Source organism: Salvelinus fontinalis, chromosome 29 (assembly GCF_029448725.1).
Source record: "Salvelinus fontinalis isolate EN_2023a chromosome 29, ASM2944872v1, whole genome shotgun sequence".
NCBI classification, from domain to species: Eukaryota; Metazoa; Chordata; class Actinopteri; order Salmoniformes; family Salmonidae; genus Salvelinus; species Salvelinus fontinalis.
The window spans coordinates 43,091,481-43,111,850 of record NC_074693.1 but is presented as its reverse complement, the minus strand read 5'-3'; the positions used below and the strand labels follow the sequence as shown (position 1 = coordinate 43,111,850).

Below are 20,370 nucleotides of genomic sequence, written 5' to 3'. Positions count from 1 at the left end.
AACTATTTCACTAGTAAAGTGGAAAAACTCAGAAGTGAAATAACATTTAACAGAACCATCATATGGTAAAAAAAGATGAATCAAATAAATAAAATATCCAAAAATGAAAGAGAAGGATTGCAGTTTTGAATTTGGTCAAGACAGTGTTGGAGAGGTGGAAAAACTATTGTTATCCATAAATATTGATAAGCCACCAGGTATAGACAATCTTGATGGTAAACTATTGAGAATGGTAGCAGACTGTATTGCCACCCCTATATGCCTTGTCTTTAACCAAAGCATAAAGGAGTGTGTGTGTCCACAGGTGTGTAAGGAATCTATAGTAATTCCACTGCCTAAAAATAGCAAAGCACCCTTTGCTGACCCTAACAGCCGCCCAATCAGTTTGCTGCCTGTTCTTGGTAAACTGACGGAGAGGATTATATTTGACCAAACTTACCTACTGACTTTCACCATGCAACTAGAAAAGGGCAGTCAACTTGTACTGTACTGACTCAGATGACTGATGATTGGTTAAAAGAAATGGATAATAAGATGATAGTTGGAGCTGTATTGTTAGATTTCAAATTCAGGCTGTAACACAACAAATGTGTAATAAGTATAGGGGTATGAGTACTTTGTGAAAGCAGTGTACATCTAAAACTAAAAGCATTGTATTTGGTTCAAAACAAATGTTAAGACATAAACCTCAACTAGTGTTGTACATAAAGAGGGTGACCATTGAGCAAGTTGAGGAAGTTAAAGTCCTAGGATGGAGCACTGGACGGGCAATTATCATGGCAAAGTTGTTGTGGATATGAGGACGGGATCTCTGCTTTAAAAAGACGTTCTGTGTTTTTTTTACACAAAAATCAAACTGTACTAGGTCAAGTGCTGCAAAGAAGCAGCTGGCTCAAAACAGAGAAACACGCCTTTTTCCCTTAACGGCACATACAGAGGTAACATCAACAGAACGCATGCAAGTCTTTCCTTTTCTGAGGGTTGACGAGAGATTTACTGCTTCTCCCAGTTTTTATGAGAAAAACAGCATTACTGTGAGGAAAATGATGTGTCGGAAGTGAGGTGTGGCTAATTATATGACACGTGTGTTTGTTTTTTCTCTGATTTCGAAGACTTGCCACATAAAACAAACGAAATATCTCCCTAATGAACTGTTACTGAGGTTTATATCATGTAAAATGAAATGTTTATTTTTTTTATTTTTTTTTAAAGTGTAACATAAATTGCATCATTCAAGTCATGAATGTGTCCCAAAGTTGATGGGTTTATTGATCTCCTCACCCCTGGAAGTCTGGAAATCACCCTCTGAGTTTCATAAGCAACACGTGACAATGGAGGGCCCTCCAAGTGAGTTGGTAGGGGCGAGGGAGTGGCTTGGGACCAATTGTGTTCAGAATCATAGAATATAATTACTAAAATGAACATCCATCAAATTGCTGTGGCTTTTCATGTTCTAGTGATTACGTTTTGTCATGTGGTTTCCCTGCAGGGTATTGTATGGTGTGAGGCTGGGTGCAGGTAGGAGAGAGGGAGCCAAGCCAGTACAGGTCAATATTTGTGTAGCAGCACCGGCCGGGCTTTACAAAGCAGGCCATTTGTTTATGATAGCAGAGGGGAAGGTGCATCATTGATGCAGGATATGAGGATAATAAACCACATGGCCATAGAGACAAACATGCATTGTTCTATAAGAGGGGCAAAATGGCGATGTGTTGTTCAACCATAGGAGGTGAAATGAATGTAGTAGGCCTACTTTACCACTGAGTGATCAGTGTGTATGATTCTAGGTGGGAAACCTATATGACACTATACGCACACAACATTGCCAAAAAGGTGTCTGAGTATCGTGTAATTTTAGAGTACCATCCCGTAATGTCTAAGAAACATGATAGCCTTCACACAGAGGCTACTTTGAATGAAGGGAATAGACAACAATCTCTTGGGGGCCTGCGACTTCTCCTGATGAGAATCACAATTTTAAAAATGTATAGGTAAACAAGGAATGTCTGTTGCTTAGGAACAAAGAGAGAGAGACAGAGAAGTGAGTGAGTGAGTGTGAGAGAGAGAATATACATGTATATTCAAACACACACTCCCAGAGCCGTGAACGAGTATTTCAGTCACACACCTCTCAAAGAGCTACTCTCCGTGAGTAACTAATTTACTGGCATGCATTTCTAAACTTAATCTTTCTGCGAGGAGGATAATGATGTAAATGTTGCCATCCTTCACAGTGATGGAAGCTCAAACACTCAATTTAACAAGTTGAAGGAAAAAAATATACAATTAGTGTTTTGAGTCAATGGAACAGAACTAATGAGCAGCACTTGAGAGAGTAGGTAGTGATTAAGGTAAACGTGAGTTAGAGGGGAGAAAGACTCTTTAAATTTCCACTCGAGTCGAAGTTGAATGGCAATTTGCCAAGGGAAAGAATCATATTGGAATAATGCTCAAAAACTTGACTGGTTTAACTCTCCCAGTGCATCTAAGTGTAACACAACCCAATTTGATATACAAACTATTAAGAATGCTTAAATAACCTACATTAAAGAATGTGAAATATCAGAATAATAGTAGAGAGAATTATTTATTTCAGCTTTTATTTCTTTCATCACATTCCCAGTGGGTCAGAAGTACACATACACTCAATTAGTATTTGGTAGCATTGCCTTTAAATTGTTCACCTTGGGTCAAACGTTTCGGGTGGCCTTCCACAAGCTTCCCACAATAAGTTGGGTGAATTTTGGTCCATTCCTCCTGACAGAGCTGGTGTAACTGAGTCAGGATAGTAGGCCTCTTTGCTCTCACACGCTTTTTCAGTTCTGCCCACACATTTTCTATAGGATTGAGGTCAGGGCTTTGTGACGGCCACTCCAATACGTTGACTTTGTTGTCCTTAAGCCATTTTGCCACAACTTTGGAAGTATGCTTGGGGTCATTGTCCATTTGGAAGACCCATTTGCGACCAAGCTTTAACATCCTGACTGATGTCTTGATGTTGCTTCAATATATCCACATAATTTTCCTCCCTCATGATGCCATCTATTCTGTGAAGTGCACCAGTCCCTCCTGCAGCAAAGCACCCCCACAACATAATGCTGCCACCCCCGTGCTTCACGGTTGGGATGGTGTTCTTCAGCTTCAAAGCCTTCCCCTTTTTCCTCCAAACATAATGATGGTCATTATGGCCAAACAATTTTTTAAAAAATTCATCAGACCAGAGACATTTCTCCAGAAAGTACGATCTTTGTCCCCATGTGCAGTTGCAAACTGTAGTCTGGATTTTATATGGCGGTTTTGGAGCAGTGGCTTCTTCCTTACTGAGCGGCCTTTCAGGTTATGTCGATATAAGACTCATTTTACTGTGGATATAGATACTTTTGTACCTGTTTCCTCCAGCATCTTCACAAGGTCCTTTGCTGTTGTTCTGGGATTGACTTGCACTTTTCACACTAGAGTAGATCTCTAGGAGACAGAACGTGTCTCCTTCCTGAGCGGTATGATGGCTGCGTGGTTCCATGGTGTTTATACTTGCGTACTATTGTTTGTACAGATGAACGTGGTACCTTCATGCATTTGGAAATTGCTCTCAATGATGAACCAGACTTGTGGAGGTCTTGTAGACTTGTAGATTTTTTTTTGACATCATGATTTTCCATGATGTCAAGCAAAGAGGCACTGAGTTTGAATGTAGGCCTTGAAATACATTCACAGGTACACCTCCAATAGGCTAATTGACATCATTTGAGTCAATCAGAAGCTTCTAAAGCCATGACATCATTTTCTGGAATTTTCCAAGCTGTTTAAAGGCACAGTCAACTTAGTGTATGTAAACTTCTGACCCACTGGAATTGTGATACAGTGAAATAATCTGTCTGTAAACAAATGTTGGAAAAATTACTTGTGTCATGCACAAAGTAGATGTCCTAACTGACTTGCCAAAACTATAGTTTGTTAACAAGAAATTTGTGGAGTGGTTGAAAAACGAGTTTTAATGACTCCAACATAAGTGTATGTAAACTTCCAACTTCAACTGTATGTACTAACCTGTCCTGGATACATACAAGCCATGTATTGGTAAGGAGACAGGCCTTATGGGTACTGTAGTACATCATGCCCCAAGCCACAGACAGCATTCCCTGTCATCCTCACTCTCATCTCAGCTCAATCTTTATTGATCCAAGCTGATCTCCGCTACATTACTGTATTAGAGAGGCTGCTTTGGGAGAGCTTAATGGCTGGCAACTCACACTCATCCACTGGCAGCCATTCTCAACCAGGCTCAGTGATGCCACTTTGTGACTGCATTAATATTGAACTTTGATATGGCCAGGGCAGCGTGGATCATTTTAGGAGACGTTCTAGCTCAGAAATAAGAGCTGGCTTCTTATGTCATCAGATTATTTTTAGACATGTTTTCTGTGGCAATGTTGGGTACAGTGAAAGTTCCTTCATTAATTAAGTGAATTTTGAGTACATAATTATCAACATATTTTACGTTCTACAGAACTATCTCCATCCTTGGCTGCAACCTTTTAGGACCCAAGCTATTATTAGCTACAAAACTGCACAATACAGACCAATCCGCATGCAGAATATTTATAATTTCATGATGGCACCACGGTTGTTGTCTAACACTTGTGAAGCCACTTTCTCACAACATCAGTCCAAGCAGCCATCCTGTGTCTGGTTTTGCCCTTCATACCTCACACTGTTCTCATGTCCTCCCCACTGGCCTTGGCTCTACTCACAACTGCAAAATTATTATTCTCAGCTTCTGAGATTCTGAGCTTGTCTTCCAAAGTCTTGAGCAAGGCATTTTGATAAAGGTTCTGATCTTGTCTCTGTAATTGTGGGCTATTGCATGTGTCTGAGTCAGAAGCCTAGCAGACAAGATCCCTCTCTGTACTGGAGTCATGGAAGGTATGGACAGTTTTAAGGACGAACAAGGCTTTGGCATTTGAACAGAGGTTCTGAGATAGTCCTCGTAACTGTGGGCACATGCCTGTGTCTGGGTGAGGACTCAGAACATAGCAGACACAGGAGGAGTCTGTGTTCCTGGAGTCATGAAAGGCATAAAGGGCACAGTTTTCCACACCACTGAGTGCAGAGGCCCACTTCACTCCCGTCCAACCACAGACAACAGTGCAACTGGGCCGTCTGGGAGCCAAGCCTCCGAAAACCGTAAAGACAAATCCTTATCTCCCAGCGTCAGAATGGCTGATTGTATTACATGGCGCTGCATTGCAGGCCCAGATGCTATTGAAGACGGCAGTGTAACAGATTGTATTAAGCCAGCCGTGAGAGATACTCTATAGGGCGAAGAAGTAGAAGTTAGAGTTGGATTCAAATTACTGGTTGGTGGACATTTGAATCCAGGTGTCGTCTCAGCAACTATTTTGCCGCTGAGAATTTTCCTGCGCTGCAGGAAGTCCAGATGAGCTTCATGATTTACATAAATTCACTGAAAATCTGCGCTTACACACTGTTATATTAACAGTGTTACACTTTTCATGTGGCCTACTTTTGTCCTGTTGCAGCAGGATTATTTTTCTACGACAATACTGGTCAAATTAAGATCCTACATCTGTGGTATTAGGCTTGACGTGTCCCGCAGTCGAAGCGCTGTAATGTCTTTTTAAAGGCATGTTACCTCATTAAGGGTGGGTCTGGACCAATGGCAGCTGGAAAGAAAAACATGATGCCGTATATGCATGTGCAGAGGCCACATAATTATACTGTGCTTTTCTGAGATGTCAGTTGAAGTTGGTGGAAACGTTACTACTCCACCTACCATCTCTTCACTAAACAAGAAAAGTTGCCAGCGGCACTGTTCCATCTGAATGAATAAGCCGTCATTGCTGAAAAAACTCTATATTTCTCTTGCCGCCCAAATACATGTGATGTTTCCCTGATAGATACAGACATATAACAAGAGGCACTACTGAATCATTGAGGTTTTAATGGGAAATTACAATAACATTTATCATTAAAGACATGCCACATACTCCTGCAGTATGCTGCTGACTTACTTGACAAGCCTGAGCATATTTGTTGTCCTTTCTAAGAAAGAATCATAATTTTCAAGATGATGGATTCTGTTGAATTTCCATTGTATTTCAGTAACTAGCCTTGCTATGGCACCAATAACCCAAGGCACCCTGTTGACACTGCCAACTCTATTCCCAGAGCTGTAAAGATTCCACCTCCTCAGCTCACAGGCCTGATGTTGAAGAACCAAGAACGTTATCAATAGGAAGGTGTGACTCCATCTTCCACACAAACCACTCTTTTTTTATTACCATAACGGGCTGGCTGGGGGCATGGTGGTGGGAATCGGGTGCACCTGCCCATTCCTCAGGGCTAGTGTAGGAGGGAAGGAGGGAGAGAGGGAGGGAGGTTGGTTATGGGGGGAGGCAATAGAGCTGGCTAAAGATCCCGCGAGGCAGAGGAAAAAGAGACTTGGTAGGGAGGTAGATGACAGCGTGCCGCTCAGAGGGTCCCCCAAACAGGACTCAGATGTGGTCTTGATCACCCTGGTTCACAAACCAAACAAGCCTGTGAGACTGACTATCTTGCATCCCAAAACATCTCATGATTCTTTGTAAGGCATTTGAACTAGGGATGATAATCATGCAGATATTAACAGCGACTTGAAAATACTGAAGACATGGCCTGTGCATGTTTAAATAATTAGTCACCTCAAGCTGACAGATGGAACTGATTAGTGACAGAGGTAACTGCCAAAATAAAGGAAACACCAATATAAAGTCTATTAACAGGGTATTGGGTCCCCACGAATCAGAACAGCATCAATGCACATTGGCATGGATTCTGCAAGTGTCTGGAACTCTATTGGAGGGATTCGAGAACCTTCTTCCACGACAAATTCCATCATTTGGTGTTTTGTTGATGGTGGAGGAAAACACGGTCTCAGGCGCCAGTCCAGAATCTCCCATAAGTGTTCAATTGGGTTGAGTCTGGGGACTGTGAAGGACATGGCATAAGGTTACATCGTTGTCATGCTCATCAAACCATTCAGTGACCACTCGTGCCCTGTGGATGGGGGCGTTGTCATTCTATGGGGGCATAGTCATGGTAGCCAAAATAATGGTCTGCCCAGCATTTTTTACCCTAACCATGACGGGGTGTTAATTGCTTAATTAACTCAGGAATCACACCTGTGTGGAAACACGTGCTTTCAATATACTTTGTATCCCTCATTTACTCAAGTGTTTTCATTATTTTGTCAGTTACCTGTATATAGCTCTGCATTATAGATCGCTCACATAGAGCAGTGGCCGAACAAGATCACATCAGCATCATCAGTCACTGTAATGAAATTCACATGATCTAATTGTTCTTATTCCATTGCGAGCAGAAATTCTGCCCTATGTTTCTACTTCCAGTAATTAGACACCCAACTCACAACTCTGGTTCCCCCGTACCTCAGAACAATGGCTTGCCAGTCTCAGCTTGTTTGTGTGTGTCAGACAGTTGCAAAATTGGGAGAGCTGTGGGTTGGTTGCTCAATGGAAATAGAGAGACGAGTATGGAAACGTGATGCAAATCCACTCTTGGGTCAACACAAAGGACCCTCAGCCAGGCAATGCAGCGCAAGAAACACAGGACCGTCACCGGGTACTAACTCTTTCAAATGTGGCCAATGTCCACCATGCACTTTTGGCATGAACAGTCAGAAACGCATAGTTACTGTTAGCCGACTAAACTCAGCTCCGCGATTTACGATGGAATTGAGGGCGACTAGCGTGAGCTCCGATGTCACAGAAAATGACATTTTTATTTTAAAAACGACGGATTTCATGCAACACCCACTTTTACCATCGATATGATATATTGTTGAAGGCTATTGATACTGAATGGGTCCATGTATGGGTCTTCATCTGGTTTATCTGGCTAGCTAGAGTCAGCAGCATCCCCCACAATAAAGGAGGGGTTGGGGGGAGTTTCAAACCAGAGGTGTAGAATTCAGATAACCTCAAGCACATTTTGACTTGTTACAGCCCATCTTCCCATCATTAAGGCCTTAGATGTGTGTGTGAAGCCGCTAAACCCCTAAACATTTACATTTTAGTCATTTAGTCATTTAGTAGACACTCTTTTCCAAAGCGTCTTAAAGTGGTGAGCAATGTTCCAAAGTTTTTCGACACTAAGCAAATTTCAGGTCTGCTGAGTGCAAACTTGAACATGACATTTTAACATGGAAATAGATGTTCTATCATTCAGCCTACAGTAGCAGCCAATGTGTGGTGTTCAATGCCTACATTCCATTTGTTTTTTAAAGAAGAAAAAAAACACGCAGGGCTTGACATTAACCTGTTTATCCACTTGTCCTTCAGACAAGGAGGTGACTGAAAATGTTGTGTTTGATGCAAGAAACCACTTTACAAAATGAAATGAATTATTATTCCCATACAATTATTACAGAGAATCAGATAAATTATGCTACGCTCTGTGTACTGGCTACTTATTCTATACTGCCTCAAAATACAACACTTCCCCTTTAAAGACAAAAAAGCGCTTTACTTGACTCGCTTTTCAAAGATGGCTAGAAATGCACACATTTTGTGCTCTTGTTGGAAGCAACCACTCCCCCATTGTTGACTAGAAATTGGCTATAACTGAGTAAAGAACTCACTAACTAGCAAACAATATGAACAAATGTGCACACGTGACTACATGAAGCTCTCACTTTGATCTCAACTTGCAACCGCTCCTACTGTATCCTAAACACAGTCCAGTTCATAGTGAATGGCACAGATCCATATATGGGAATGGCTATTTGCATATAGGCCTAGTGCAGCTCTGATTCATCATGGCGCACTGGTCTGTGTAGAGTACTGGCCTGAGTCGTGCCTGTCAATGCAATACAATCCTACTCCAACAAGCTCTGCCTACAAGAAAATCTCTTACACAGTTAGTTTTGCCTACTAAATCTTGCATAGTTCGTTTTGTTTATGTCTATTACACTGAAAGTGGCTAATATTGCATTGATTCCATCACAATTCCCACAGTGGAGTGAAACGTTGATAGTGTTAACTCAAACTGCAGAAAGTTGAGTGAAGTTCAATATTGTTCTTATTTGTGCAGGCTCATATTTCTTCTGTGCTGCAGTCTGAGGGGAGCTGTGCGCAGTTTACAGGGAACATTTGTAGTGAGTGCGTACATTTTCATACTGGTCCCCCATGGTAACTGAACCTACAACTCTGGCATGGCACGCGCCATGCTCTACCAACTGAGCCACACGGGACATCAAGGAAAGGGACCATAACCCAACCTAGAATTGCCAACCCAAACAGGTTCCTGTCATGCCCGTTACCTGAGACCATGGCATGTCATCCCCGTCACCTGAGATCATGTCATCCCCGTTGCCAGAGATCCCCTGACAGACTATGTGAGAGAAAAAAAATGGTTAATGTGTCACAGCAACACTGCTGACAAGCCAACAGCATGACACAGAGTGTGCTTATTTACCCATCAACCGCAATACAGCTCAAACAAACTGCTGCCCTTGGGTCATTCAAAGCCAGCCACAAGGCCGGATTGTGAAAAGAGAAAATGTGAACCAGAACAAACCCAACCCTCGATTGTTCCATATGCAGGCATGCCAAGCCTGGTCTGATTAAATCCCCCCCTCCTCCTCCTCCTCCTCGGCCAGGCCTAATGACCTAATTACAGGCTAAGACTTGTTGACTCTGTATTGTGTGAGGAGCCAACCTGACACTACTGCTTCCCTCCCTCCTTTCCTTTCCTCCCTCTCTTTATCTCTCTGACTCTCCCTCCCTTGTGACAGAAACTAGGCTCCTCTCTACAGTCCCTCAATAAGCCAACAATGGGCTGCTCTGGTGTGTTGTGTGTTTGTCTCACGTCATGGCCAAACCTCAGGTACTGTGCCTCATTTACAAGTCAAATCAAGAGGCCAGGGTGGGCACGAGGCAAGATTTGGGTCAGATGCAAATTCGGGAATAGCTACGGGGCACAACTGAACTATTCACCAATGTTCGAACTGGGTTATTGACTCATGGGATTAAATCCAACATTTTCCAGGTGTAGACCCTGATGACCTAGACCAAAACAGTGACCTCATAACTAGGACTTTTCATGAGCGAGATATAGAGAGGGGAAAGGGGGCAGCCTGGTTTTGTCTCGTTGCCATGATCATCAGCCTGGCATAGCCTGCATGAATCAGGATAACGATCACAGAGGGCTGATTTGATCAATTCAGATCTCCAGGATAGAATGAAAGCTTCTCAAATGATATGTGAGAAGATTATTGAGCCAACATTAAGTTAAACCGCTTTATTTTGGGTCTTTCGAGGTCTGTTGCGTCCATACAACAAAATATATGGGGCACTTTGTTATTAGTGTGCCACAGAGACATTTCCAACTGCCAACTTCAATAAAGGCTCCGTTTGCATGTATGAGTGTTGTTTAAACAGTTCCATGTTTGCTCAGTGGCGTGTGCACAATGTGTTGTTCGGACCATTTCTGAAGCTCATGGGCAGTTTGTCAGTGCAGAGCATGTTTCTGGTGAAACAGGAAGCATGCTTTTATCTCGGCTGCAATTTTTAGCAACAGAAACTTACCACAACTGCGTAGAAGATAATGGTGGCCCAGCACCAGCTTTTTTGTCATCCCCCGTGAGTTGCAATGAATACCTGCTGATCTTCATCTGCCTTACAGAATGAGCAACATTCATGCAGGGCTCCGGTGGCCTGATTTAAGTCCTGATAAGCAAGCCTGAAATCAAACAGCAGGGTGTGGGGAGGAGCACCTTCTAGAATCTAGATACTATAGCAATGAATTACTTTTTAAAAGAAAAGATTCTAGTGGTAGGCTAGAGCCAGACCAAAGCAAAGTCAGTGAAAAGAATACATAACCTTTTCAGAATAATGGCCTAAGGTCTACTCAGAGTTGCCATGAAAGATAATTACACGTTTTTCTACACCATGACCAACTGTAAACGCTCATGTGGGCTTGGTCGGGGGGCTTGCAAAACATGGCTCACTCCCTAGCTAAAGCGCGCCATATATGGCAATGACTCTCAGCAAAAAAAACGAAGACGTGACATCAAACATGCAAATGATCATTCTCACAAACAATATATCTTTCATTTCAATTAAACCTAGATAGAATCAAAGCATACATTTCAAAAACACTGCTTGAGTCTACTTGGCATACCTCAACATACAAATTGTATCTAAGGTGTGTCAAGAACATTGAGCATCACGCAATCCACCCTTTAGCCAGAATAGATTCCAACCCTACGCTTGCTTACAACTGCACTGGGGTCGGACAGGCTGGGGTCGGACGACTCATTCAATCTTCTTGGTATAACAGTTGGGATAATGGGACAATTCAGAGTACAAAGTATTTCTCATCACTGGATTGAGGTACGTTTTCTGAGCCATATCTGGCGCCGGCTCCACTGTGTCTTAATCTAGACAGGATCCTGTCTGACCCCAGTGCAGCTGTAAGCAAGCATAGGGTCGCAATCTATTCTGGCTATCCACCCTTTAACATCTGAACGACGTCTTTTAAGTCTGAGCTCAATGTCGGTCTACACTTTTCCTGGAAAAGCATGGAAGGGTATAAAGTATGTTGTATTAGTGCTATAAATGATTACCCGGTTTTATGAAAGGTGTTTGATAAAGTTTTAGTGCTGGCCCCCCAAAAATTGTCACTGACAGCAATGGGTACATGTCTTGGTTGGTATCTTTAAGAAAGCGTGTTATGAAATGTGTCACGTATGAAAACACACAAAACATGCCACAAATGCTGAGCATTGAATTGTATCAACATTACATTTTCTTGCCGTTGACTTGCCATCTTACTTTTTCTTTTCTTGTGATACATTTGCAATATAGAAAACCAAATGAGGAACACATATGGTAAATACATAACCCGTATAAACAACTCTAATTGATTTGTACCACCTATTCACCCATAAAGAAGCAAAATAGCATCAACAATTGAAAGAAACACGTCAGTCACTAACCTCAAAGACACGGGGCTTGGGTGTCGAACTCCATGTTAACAGTAGAGCACATGACAGATCTACGTGACTTAAAAAACTGAAGGGGAAAAAGTGATACCACTGCAATTAAGAAAAATAATCCAAGTGAGGAAGTGCCTCCAGAGAGCAGAGGGACACAGTGCTGTACAGAAGGTGTGGAACACTGACCTGCCCTCTACCTCTGCCACAAAACTGAAAAGGAGAAAAAGCGAGGCAATGGCTGCTGTTTGAATTTTTAAAAAGGAGAAGTGTAGTGAAGCAACTTGCCTTTGGCTCTCCCTGTGAGTCATGCAGCACAACATCCATTGGTGGGGGAGCCTTCAGGCAGAGTGGCTGCACCTGGCCAATCGCAAGTCAGGGTGGGCCCTGTATGCAAATCCTTTCAGGTGAGTCACGGCAGGTGTTGGGGATTGGCTGAAGGATGGAGGTGGGGGAGGGGAGAGCGAGACGGACCAACCAGTAAGCCACACCTTGAGCAACGTTTTTCCTGCGGAGGAGTGCTGGGGTGGAAGAAGGGTGCTGTAAATGCATAGTTCAGTTTACCATTAGTCTGGTATGCATTCGTTCGAGGACACTTGGACTTTGACCGACCACTATAAAGAAGTCTTGTCTTGGTCTGTAAGGAAAATGGTTCAAGGCAAACACAAGACATGGGACACACTTGAATGTAAAAATATGGGTCAGAGAAGAATACGAGCTCATTTTCATCCTTAAGCTTTCAAAGCAGAGTTAGATATTTGAAATTAGTTTGGAGGTCATTAAGGCAGAGCAAATGAGACAGTAAGAGGTAAATCCCGGGGAGTAGCTCTTGTGGCATTAGAGGCCACCATAAAACCAACTTTTTATGTGACTTCACTGGAAGGTACAAGAATAGTGGGCTATAAAGACCAAAGCAGTATCACCTGACCACAATTAGACATCAAAGGCAGGCCACTGGTCTTAGCTAATGCCTCAGCACAAGTGGGTCTATAGACCCCCCTCCTCCCCCCTTGTACCCACCTGGATGATATAATGCTAATACATGAGTGGCCGTACTCGCGTACACACAAATACGCACACACACACCATCCCCCAACTCATCCTGCGCTGTGCTCTGATGTATGAGCCTTGACAAGCATCTTTATTTTATCAGAAACAATCAGACTGACAAACAGGAAGTTGAGTAGTTCTGTGGTGTGTGTGTGTGTGTGTGTGTGTGTGTGTGTGTGTGTGTGTGTGTGTGTGTGTGTGTGTGTGTGTGTGTGTGTGTGTGTGTGTGTGTGTGTGTGTGTGTGTGTGTGTGTGTGTGTGTGTAGAGGTGAGACATCTCAGCTACAAGGAGCTATATTTGATGTGGTCAAACTTTCACTAACCCCTGTCACATCTGCTCCTGCAACGCCCTCTACTGCTCTTCCTGTGTCTCCTTGACACAGCCGCCACTCCCCCAGTGCCGCCTCTCCCCCAGTGCTCTCTCCCTCTCTCTCTGTGTGATTGTGTGGGCAGAGACAGGTGCGCTGGAGTCAGAGCAGATCCCAACCAGCAACCTGTTCCATAATCAAGACCTCTACAAATACTCCGCCCTGCCACTTCCATGCTGCCAGATCGTAATCTCTGCTCAGTCAGTCTACGTTCCTAGCCGTTTGTTACTATTCAGATCCTGTTGTGCCTGTTTTCCTTGCTTGACGCTGTTTTCCTCTCCGCTACAGTTCTGCCTGCTCTGACTCTGGTCCCTGTCTCCAGTCCCACGTCTCGTCATCCTGCTACTCTGTCCTGGATTCCCCACTCTACCCTGTCTCAACCCCTCTCGCTCCAACCTCAGCCTCCGCACCTGGTTTCCAGCAACCCGCCCGAGCGTCCCCTAACCTGCACTACATCTCCCCCCTGTGTTTCAATAAATACCTTGGTTATTTCATCCCAGTCTCCTCGTCTGAGTCTGCTCTTGGGCTCCCCTGTTCCACTCCGCGTAACAAACCCCAATCTGAGAGCATTGTGCTTTGGTCTCGCATCTATTAAGCCTGTGACTCCAGGGTTTTAAAAAACCCAGGGTTGTTAGATGGTGAGATGTAAACATACCAACACACACCACACACACATAAACAGGGATCATTATCTAAACCCTGACGATCAACGATTATCTTTGTGTCAACACTAATTGATCTCAGGACCATGGCTGGAGCCTGGTGGAAAGTTGCTTTAATAATTTTGCAGTAAATAGTGTGGATGTGCTGATTATTTTCATTCATCCGTGAATAGTGTCTGGTGGTGCGTTTCAATTAGGATTTTTGATGGCAGCGTGGCTTTCCCTGAGGCTAGTCCTGGTCCTATCAAAGTCGAAGAGAACATGGGGTTAAGGTCTCTCATTGAGAAAGTTGCATTGTCTTACCAAATATGAATCGACATATAGATTACAGTGTACAAGCAAACTTAAGTCTTGGTAGTATCTGGGCGTGATACTACAGCTTTGATTGATATCTATAGTACTTCTGTGAGAAGTCCCGGTAATCCATTCCCTCCAACTTCCCCCCCAACAAAGACACCAGTTCAGACAGTAGACAATTACCTTGACTTTTTAATTGTCTGTTAATTGAAGTCATTTGCATACACAAAGCAACACACTAGTAACGGGTGGTGGGATAATTGACTTCGCTGACAAAAAAATGGTATGTTAAAAGGAGAGAAAAGAAAACAGATGAGAGGGAAGGTTCAAGAGACACTGAGCTCAAGGTTGGCACAGGTAGCAGCACTCCATTATTCTCTACCGCAGTCTCATTAAGGCACATTTTGTTCCACTTTCTGCCAGCGCCCATGCCAAAGACTACATTATCCACCATTGCAGTCCCCACTGTAGTCCCCATTTATCTGCAGAGGGAATAAGATGATAGCTCGGCAGATGTAGGCCTCAGAAACTATTCCATTTTCCATCTCTTCACCTCAGAGGACTGTCACTCTGCCACCGGAGGCTATTTTCCTCAGTTCAGCTGTAGGCCGATATTACTTGCACCAAATCTAGGGTCTGGCTGTACTTTCGCCTTGGAGGGGAAAAAAGTATTTAAGCTAGATATGGGGCCACTATATCAAGCCTCTTGGTGTGTGTTTCGTTATTAGCTTGTGAAGTTTCATATGTGTGCCATATTTTATATTTAAGCACAGTAGCTAAACGAGCACAGTCATGTAATAAAAGCTAGGACTTGAAACATATGTATACAGCAAGGCCACAGGGGACAAGTGACGCACAGAAAAGGCTATAGGGAGGGGGAAAGCTACAAATGAAACAAAAAGTTTCAATATCCAAACTAGCTCATTGGCGTAAAAGTAAGCTGAAACGGCAATCTAGCCAAGACACAAAAAGGAGAGTGTGGAGGGTAAGAGAGAGCTGCAGCCTTGATGTGAACAGAACGCAACCATGTGACCTCGCTGACTAAGTGAAGAGACACATTTTTCCTTCATAGACTAAAAATAAAAACGGCTAAGTCATATACTGCTGCTGTTGCATATCAGAGTCCAACGAAAACAGAAAATCGCCACAAAAAGGCCACATTTTCTGCAGCATGTTCTGTTAAAAAGCAGACACAGCAACACTTTGCCTGAAGATCTGTTTGTTCCAAGTTGTTTCCCTCTCTTTCAAGCAGAATAATTCAAAGGAGAGGCAGAGAAATAAAGACCGGAATCAAAGATTAAACTGAGTCTGTTTCGTAGAGCTAGGTCTAGTGCATTTTCGAATTTGTTTTGTCCACTTCAACATTAATCAGCTGACATAGCTTATCTAGACATGGGCAAATGCCTTGCACATATAGGCACTCACTACCCAATAACTTCAGCCGAAACGCCTATGTGTGCGAAAAGCCCTGGCTCTGACATTTTCTTTTCACATTGTCCAGTCCTTTCCAGCACAGTTCCAGAAGCTATGGTGGATGTGTACGCAGGCCAGTAGAGTACAGTACATCTTATCTCAGCTCAGTACTATGAAAGGGTATAAATCTGAGTTAAGGGCCTGATTGAAGACCGCAAATAAGCCAAATCTTGAAGGCCTGAGATGTGGAGCCTTGTGAAGGGACAGGCAGTGCTGTTTGTGCAGCTCCGAGGTCAGCTGATGGCCGTTCCATGAGTGACTCAGAGCTGGAGGGGTGTGTCCTCTTTGGGCCCTGGTCAAAAGTAGTACACTAAATAGGGAATAGGGTGCCATTTGGGACATAGCCAAGGAAAGATCTCAGCCAAGGCTAACAGGGCCAAGATAGCAGGCCTCACGGGACAAACAGATTAAGGTGGAGCAGGAGCAGGAGCAGGAGCAGGAGCAGGAGCAGGAGCAGGAGCAGGAGCAGGAGCAGGAGCAGGAGCAGGAGCAGGAGCAGGAGCAGGAGGAACAGGCAGGGATGCATTCCTATGAGCCCAACTGAGATGGGCAAAGAGGTACAAGTGCTGTAAACACCACAACACACTTGTAAATGAAACAGAGAAAAAAAAAGTTGTCAATGTTACTCGGGACAGACTTGCTTTGAACAATGGGTGATAAAAGCAAAAGTCTGTGACGCACTGTTGGAATATTTTCATATGAACACCAGACAGCTTGTTTGAGGCCAATCCCCCTTAGGAGACAATCAATTCTAGTTCACCAACTCTTTCAACCTTCGGCTAATTGGCAGATTACAAATTGTCAAGAAGATTATGCAGCTTTGGTTATTGTTACGGACATCCTCACACTACGACCAACCAGGACTAGGAATGGTCAACTCTGACGCACCGCAATGACTGTGGATGATTGCAATGACTGCAGCCACACAGAACTAACAGAGAGAGGGGTGTAGGCATTTAGCTGAATGGAAATGCATTAAATCCACATTGCCTACAGCTGAGTCACTCACTCTCTCATAGACCAGTTTGGGAATTGAGCTCTATTTATCCAGGTTATTGCGGCATTCTGAATAAGTCCTGGGACTTCCTGGCGATGTTTACATGTTATTTTGTAAGACTGCATCCCATTTTGTGCGGTACTAAAGCCTTACACAAATGAAGTGGACAACAAACATAAATCTTCTGTTTATAGCTGTGCATATTTGGAGTACATAAGAGCAGAGCAGCAGGAGTTAAATTGATTTTTTTTCCCAGGAAGGACCAGACACATTACCGTTTAGGTATCACATTAAACATTAAACACACATGGCAAGGCCAACATTCCAGACAGTCCACATCACACCTCTGTCAACAGTATTCGCTACCTGCAGTCGGGACAAACACTGGAGCTATCTCCACTGAGGCTAACTGACCGACTTTCTCATGTTTAAACGCTTGTCTAATGTAATATACACTTAATTGAGTATACTACAATTAAGAACATCTGCTCTTTCCATGACCAACCAGGTGAATCCAGGTGAACGCTATGATCTCTTAAAGATGTCATTTATTAAACCCACTTCAATCAGTGTGAGAACAGATTAAAGAAGGATTTTTAAGTCTTGAGACATTTGAGACATGGATTGTGTGTGCCATTCAGAGGGTGAACTGACTGACTGAAACATTGAAGTGCCTTTGAACGGGGTAGTAGGTGCCAGGCGCACCAGTTTGAATGTGTCAAGAACTGCAACGCTGTTGGGTTTTTCACACTCAACAGTTTCCTGTGTGTATCAAGAGCGGTCCACCACCCAAAGGACATCCAGCCAACTTGACACAACTGTGGGAAGCATTAGAGTCAACATGTGCCAGCATCCCCGTGGAACGCTTTTGACATCTTGTACAGTCCACAGAGTCCTGTTCTGAGGGCAGGTGCAACTCAATATTAGGAAGGTGTTCCTAATGTTTGGTATACTCAGTGTACACCAAGGGCATAGTGATTGACAGCTGGAAGGACTCAAGTTTCTTCTAGTATATACAGGGGCTTTGCCGTTAAGAGAACTAAGTATTTTTGTTTCACATTCAGTGTATACAGGCCACAGTCTTTGAAAGTGTACTGTTGAATGAATAGCCAATAGTAGAGTGTAGATATTAAATAATTCAAATATCAGGCCCGAAGGAGGGACAGTCTGTCACTCTATAATTCACCACATTAGCCTATATAATGTGGTGACAGATACAGGCTACATACTGTAAATGCTTCTCAGTGTAGGTGATGAGCTGCTAACTGGCTAACACCTGCTGTGAGCTCTCTATTTAAGATGCCGTTACATTTTACACATGAACTTGTTGACGCTGTGGATCCGCTGAGTGAGGTGAGATTATTCTCTCTCCTGGGAGGCAGCTCATCATACACACGGTCACAGACACACACTGATAATACTCTGCACGTCAAGCTTTCATGACAGACATATTAGCACTCCTCTGACCAACATACATACCAACACAAAGCACCAATTCAAATGACAGTGTAGGCAAAGAGAGGGCGACACTCCTTGTCGTGAAAGGCTGCTATGTATCAGTGGTGGTCGGTGCCGTTTAAGATGAGGGAGGACAATTATAATTTTTTTTGTGAGCATGGCCTTATTTCTACAGCATATTGCATTTTTTTTACAGCATATTGGATGACTGTCATTCATATTCCATTCACCCAGCTCAATGTAATATCGATAGATTTATGCTACTACATGATACAACATCTTTCCCTATACCCATCATGAGGTTGCTACAACCTAGCTCATGAATGGAAGTTTACAATGTAGGTGCACAGGTTGAGAGAAATTTGAGTAATCAAGGTGACAGACAGTGACATATTCAATACTGCCTTGCACACTCTTGCCTGCACCTAGCTGATCTAGGGTGTAATCATTAGTCCAAACCAGAGTTTCTACTGGACTAATTCAGGTATGTTTATCCCGTTCCGTTCCGTTTTCTTCCGTTTAAGAACGTTTTTCAAAAGAATCGGCGGAATGAATAGACCCCTGATCACACGCAAATACAATTCACTTTCATAGCAGCCACATACAAACAGCATGATCACGTTGATCATTGTAGTTATAATTCCTTCTCGCATTTATGCTCTCTCCTCCTCTCACCTTTTCCCTTTGCTTGTGGACTTCAGCACACAACACATCAGTTGTCTGTGACAGTGACCAGGCGGAAAAAACTTTCCAAACCAAACCTTCATATCATAACCGCTACACACAGCCTACATCGATGTCACCATATTAGCTAACGTCAAAGTCAACATAGCTACTAGAACTACCGCATAGGTAAACCCGCTACAATCATGCAGTACAGTCAGCAAGCAGTTTAGCAGTTACACTGGCGGGCCCCGATGGCAATAAATTAGTAAAATGAAAAGCTTACCTTGACTTGGAAGAGTTCCAGTGTTGGATAGCCATCACCAGCTAGCTAACATAGCATCCCTTTCTGTTTGAGCCGGGTGTTTGAGCAGGCTAAACTAGCTAGCTGATTTCGCTAGCTAAGTCAAAATGAAAGTGGAAAAAAATACAAAAACTATAGCTAGCTCTCTCCATCTTGCTTCTCCTTAATTTTTTAAGAAATTAATTTGTTCAAAATTGTTCAACTATTGTCTTTCTCTCTCTTGAGTCAAATCCTCACCACATTTTATGCACTGCAGTGCTAGCTATCTGTAGCTTATGCTTTCAGTATGAGATTCATTCTCTGATCCTTTGATTGTGTGTACAACATGTAAGCTCATGCTGCAAGAGCACTGATAGGTTGGAGGATGTCCTCCGGAAGATGTCATAATTACTGTGTAAGTCTATGGAAGGGGATGAGAACCATGAGCCTCCTAGGTTTTGTATTGAAGGCAATGTACTCAGAGGACAGAAAATAGCTGTCCTCCGGCTAAACCATGCTGCTACCCTACAGAGTGATGTTGAGGCTACTGTAGACCTTCATTGCAAAATAGTGTTTTAATCAATTATTGGTGAGGTGAATATACTTACTATAAAAATAAGCACTTTTTTAATGTTTCACTATTTTTTTTTCAATTAAATTCACTGAGGAGGACGATCCTCCTCTGAGGAGCCTCCACTGCTATTAATTTGGTTAGCTTAGCTGGCTGTTGCTTGAGGATCACCCTAGTAGTCAAACCACCACCCAGCAACCCCCCAATCTAATCAAGCATCGGATACACAGTGTGACTGCTACATTGACTAAAAATACCCAAGCTACCTATGCATGGATCGCATCAGTATCAACAAAAAAGTAACGGGCTGAGTGGTTCTATCTTGAATTTGCACGAATCAAATAGTGTAAAACGGTGGTGTGTATTCATGGATGTCAAAGGAAGCCAGGTTTCCTCTAATTTTATTTTTATTTTGTGTCTTTCATCTTTATGTGTTTCATAAATGTCCTTCAATTGACAAGAGGCTGAATGTATCTCACTGGAGAAAGCATCCAAGCGAACAAAACAGCGCCCATCTATGCTGTCTGGTCAA

The 20,370-nt window shown here is 43.1% G+C and overlaps 1 protein-coding gene across 3 annotated transcripts in view; it reads right to left on the bottom strand.

The window, feature by feature from the left end:
- The window catches only part of LOC129828024 (ETS-related transcription factor Elf-4-like), an 85,065-nt gene that overhangs the window by 51,502 nt on the left and 13,193 nt on the right, over nt 1-20,370 (bottom strand). For 2 of the 3 annotated variants that reach the window (XM_055889428.1, XM_055889426.1), the window contains exon 1: nt 12,020-12,519. The exons of the other annotated variant lie outside the window; for it this stretch is intronic. The gene's annotated coding sequence lies outside the window, so the exon portion shown is untranslated. Of the gene's footprint in view, nt 1-12,019; nt 12,520-20,370 lie in introns of those variants that run through there. 3 annotated transcript variants of the gene reach the window in all.